Source organism: Gavialis gangeticus, unplaced genomic scaffold (assembly GCF_001723915.1).
Source record: "Gavialis gangeticus isolate Ggan-Ray unplaced genomic scaffold, GavGan_comp1, whole genome shotgun sequence".
Lineage (NCBI taxonomy): Eukaryota > Metazoa > Chordata > Crocodylia > Gavialidae > Gavialis > Gavialis gangeticus.
The window spans coordinates 30,095,570-30,100,497 of NW_017728993.1; positions in this window are offsets into that span (position 1 = coordinate 30,095,570).

Consider the following 4,928-nt stretch of genomic DNA (forward strand, 5'->3'; position numbering starts at 1 on the left):
CAGGATGCTATTGGCTTTTTTGGCAACAAGAGCAGCTTTTGGCTTACATTCATCTTATGGTCCTCTGTAACCCCCAGGTCCTTCTCTGCAGTACTGCAGCAGGGCCAATCTTTCTCTGGTCTTTTTTTGTACATGCAATTATTCTGTCCCAAGTGCAGGACTTTGCACTTGTCCTTGTTGAACTTCACCTGACTGTGGACCATTATCCCAATCTATTGAGGTCATTCTGGATCCAAGCCCTACCTTCAGAGTGTCTGCAATTCTACTTAACTTTATTACTGCATTAAAGAAAAAAAGTGATACATGATAAGTTGGAAGTCACACAAAAGATTTTGCCATATTCCAAATTAGTGTAAAACTAGCCAATGAAAAAAATCTAGATCATGTATGAGATAAGAAAATCAGATATTTACTGCTTGGCAGAACAAACAGGAAAGGTCCTGTAGTCAGGGAAATTTTGCTATTGATTACAATGGAACTATCATTTCGCTTCAGGTATTTCAGGTCAAAACTACAGAGCAGTGTGAAATCTATGGCTATAAGAAAGCTTTCTACTCCCTCTATTAGTGAAAAGAAAAAAGCGCTGCAATAGAAAGCTTCGTTTCCATAGGATGAATACCCACAATTCCACTAATACGGGGTGGGCAGAATACAGCCTGCGGGCCAGATCTGGCCCTCCAGGCACTTTTATCTGGCTCACAGCACCCCCCAACTAATTGCACCCTGCCCAGCCCGTCTGCCCACAAGGGTTGGAGTGAGGCGCCTATGTGTATAACCCCCCAACATACCCTACTGAGCCTCACTCCCACCCTCTTGGGTGGAAGGGCTCTGCCCAGGCAGCAACTCTGGGTGAGGCTCCTGCTGCAGCCAGAACCTGCTTGCTGGGGGCAGCAGGTAGGGAAGTGGCAGGGCTCGTGGAGGGGTGGAGTTATAGCTTGGTGGAAGTGGGAGTGTAGCACAGAGCCTGCACCCAGAGGGGCAGCAGGAGAGTGTCCAAGCAAAATTCTAGAGAGGTGCTGGCAACACATGAGTTAAGTCTGATCATGCGCAGATAACACTGGCTCATGGAAATTTCCACAGCATGCCCCCTGGGTGACCTGAAGCCCTGTCAATCACCAGTGACCTACTTTTCAGCCCTGCGCATGCCTAGTTACAACACAGAGCTCTAACTCACACATGCTCAGTTAAAAAGAGCATGACGTAATTGTACTAGAAAATTCTAACAGCCAAGTGGCCTGATTGGCTAAGGGGCTGCTATATTAGTGAGTTAACCCCCACCTCGGTGTGGGTTTTGTGGGTGTTGTTGGTGAGAGAGTGGTGAGAGACCGTGCGTTATCTGTAGCAGAGGCTGCTGTCAGCAGGGACTGCGAGGCAGAGAGCGATTTGGGAGTCAATCCCCCGGTTCTCTTCACAATCTCACACAGCGAATTCATACCTTCGATTTTGTTTCCTATCGTACTGATTATTCTGATTACCGAACTTACTGGCTTTGACCTCGACCTCGACTTCGATTACTTCTACGGCTCCGACACTGATTCCGGCTTTTACTTACCTGGCATTTGACTGACCTCGGCTTCCATTATCGACTACGATCCGGCTCATCCCTCCGCTGCATCACCTCTCGGCTCTCGACCTCGGCTTTTCCTTCGACCACCCAGTGTCTATTGGACTGGCATCACAATCACTTCGTTCTTCTCGATGAGTTACAGTTGTCATTTGTTTGTATGGTTCGTTTAACCCTTTATGACCTGTTGACCAGCCTTAAGACTAACCAACGGGCAGCCGCACCTAGCTTTGGCTAGAATGCAAGGGCTCGTTGGGGAACCTTGTGGGCCAACAGACCCCCTTTGTTTCATTTGTTCTGTTCTGTAACTTTACCCTGTAACTGAAGCAAGCATCGCAACCTACGCCTTCAAAAGCGTAAGTCAAATAAACCCACTTTGTTTGAAACCGTTATGTTTCCGTGCCTCAGAACTCCACGCCAAAAATCCCGCCTGTTCCGTGTCCAATTGCCACCGCCTGGCCGCCCAACCATGACACCGTGAGCTTGGTTAACCAACTCTGGGACAGAGTGCAGACCTCAGCCAGGCAGGGTGTGAAGGTGGGGGGTGTAGGGACCCTCCACACACTCCCCCCATGGCATGCAGCCCCCATTGCCTGGCAGCAGCAGCAGGTAGAGAGGTCAGGGTGCTTGTGACCAGTGCAGGTGCCCATTAGGGCATGACTCTGGCCAGCACTGCATGGGGGGAGGGAGCGGATCCCACCCTATTGCTGGGGCTCTGTGCCGCATGCCTGCAGCCCCAGCTCTCACAGAGGGAGAAACCCCATGCTGGAGCCCACTGCCTGCCCTGGTCCTTGCTGTGTCTGTCCCTGCACTCTACTGGCAGTGGAGAGAGCCCTGCCCCCTACTTTCCCATAGATTCCAGTGTGGGGCTTCCCTGGTGCAAGTCCAGAGTTACAGGCATGTGGTGCTGAGCCCGTGCGATAGACATGGCCACCTCTGTGCTGGGAGTGAGGAGCACAGTCTGCCCAGCTGCTTCTATTCCAGGGGCTCTGCGCTGCATGCCTGCAGCAGTGTACTCACAATGGGGAAGCCCCATGCTGGACACCACAGGGAAACAGGGGGTGGGGCTCCTTCCACTTCCAGTGGAGTGTGGGGACCTGCACAGCAGGGAGTGGGGGAGGCAACAGGCTCCAGTGTGGGGCTTCCCCCCTGTGAGTGCTGGAGCTGCAGGCATGTGGCACAGAGCCCTGGCAATAGGGCAGGCTCTGCTCCCTTCTCCTGTGCAGCGCTGGCCAGAGCTGTCCCCCACCAGGCACCTGCACTGAGCACAAGTTCCATGACCTCCCTGTCTGCTGCTCCTGCTGGGCAATGGGGGCTGTATGCCATGGGGGGAGTGTGTGGGGACCCCTACACCCCCACCCTCTGTCACACCCCACACACCCACGTGCTGCCCCCACAATCTCCCCTGACATATATATAATCTCAACATACCTTATTCCTTCCTACACAGCCACACCCTCTCACAAGCCCCCTACACTCTCCCACACCCCACCACACACACACGGTATAAAAGAGTGACACGTTATTTTTTAGTCATTATACAATCCCCTCTATATAAAGTCAACAATCATAAATCATGCCAAATATTTTTTGTCATAAAGTGTAAATATTTTATAGTAGGTGTTTGACTCCTAGTGTATGATTTGTTTTTTTTCTGGTTCTAGGATGGCAATCTCCCCTCCAAAAAGGAGTATGAGGGTGGGCAGTAAGGGGTCGGGGGACTTCCAGTGGCAAAGGTCAGGGGTTATGGGGCAGGACTTCTGGTCCCAATGTGGTGACTAGGGGGCAGGGCAACAGTCAAGGGGCGGGGCTACCTGTGCAGCCCCCAACAGCTCACCAAACTCATTAAGCAGCCCTTTGCCTGAAATTATTGCCTGCCCCTGCACTAATAGCACTTGGATTCAATAGAATTAGACATGAGCTTGGATTTGGGGGAATATTAGATTCTCAGAGAGACTTGAGATGGAGATAGAGTAAGGGAGGCAAAATATGGTCTGCGTGCTGGATCTGGCCCACCAGCCCATTTGGCCTGTGGGGCCCCTAGAAAATGTATATTTATCTGCTCCTGGCTGCCTGTCAAAGGTAACAGTATCACGGGGCAGTAGGCTAGACTCAGCATCAAGGCCATCTCAGTCTGGCTTTGGCACTCCTATCTCCCTCCCCCACCAACCAGAAACTTTTGCCTGCTGCCACTTTCAGTCCAGCACCACATGGCTCCTGGCTGCATCACTGAAGTGCAGGAGCACAGGCCTGTGCTGGTACTCCAGGGCCAGGAGCAGGAGGGGGAGTGTGTGTGTGTGTGTGTGTGATGAGGGAGGGAGACACAGTGTGCGCGCACATGCACATATGTGTGCACACACAATGAGGGAGAAACTGTGTGTGTGCGTGCGCATGCAGTGAAGGAGGGAAAGACTGTGTGAGATGTGTGTGCAGTGAGGGAGGGACAGAGTGTACATGTGTGTGTGTTTGTTTGTAGGGTGAGTCCCACATGCACACCCCACCATAAACATGCACCCACACCCCCCCTCGCACTACCATATATGCACACCCCTTTCCCCACAAACCCCATACCCACCCACACCCCACATATCCACACACACCCACATGCTCCCTCACCCCACACCCTCCCCCACACCCCACATACCCACACACCAACAGCCCCTCACAAACCTATATCCACCCTGCATGTCCCCACAATATACAAGAGTAAGATTTCATTTTAAGCTATTGTGCAATCACTTCTATGTACACTAAACAAACGCATGTAAATCAGGACAAAAATATTTTTGAAACCTAATTAGTGAAAGTTGTAGATGTTCTATTTTTAGAATATAATTTGTTGTTTTTCTGGTTCTGAGATGGCAAAACCTCTTGCTGAAAGGAGTATTTCCCAGGGCAAGGGGAGGGACTTTTGGTGGCAAAGGTCAGGGGTTAGGGAGTGGGACTTGCACTTGTAGTCACAAGATGGTGACCAGGAGGCAGAGCACCTGTCAAGGGGCAGGGCTACCTATGGGGCCCTCAACAGCTTGCCAAAACTCAGTAAGCAGCTCTCTGCCTGAAATAATTGCCCTCCCCTGAAATAGAGAGTTCCCTTGAACATTTTCCAGCATTTACTTTTTCATTTTTCAAGACTCTTCCTCAAGAGTCTTCAGTGTTCTTAATTCCCTTCCCTGGAGGATTTTGCTGTAAGAGATGATATATGATAGTGATCATACCTATTCTAACCAGCTGTTTAATAAATAAAGTTGGATTAGGTGGTGATACCTCCCAGCTGGACCAGACTGGAAGCAGACCTTGAAACTTGGTCTATATTTCTGTTTGCTGAGCCAAACTGGGATTGGGGTTAGCTGATGGACAAAATGTT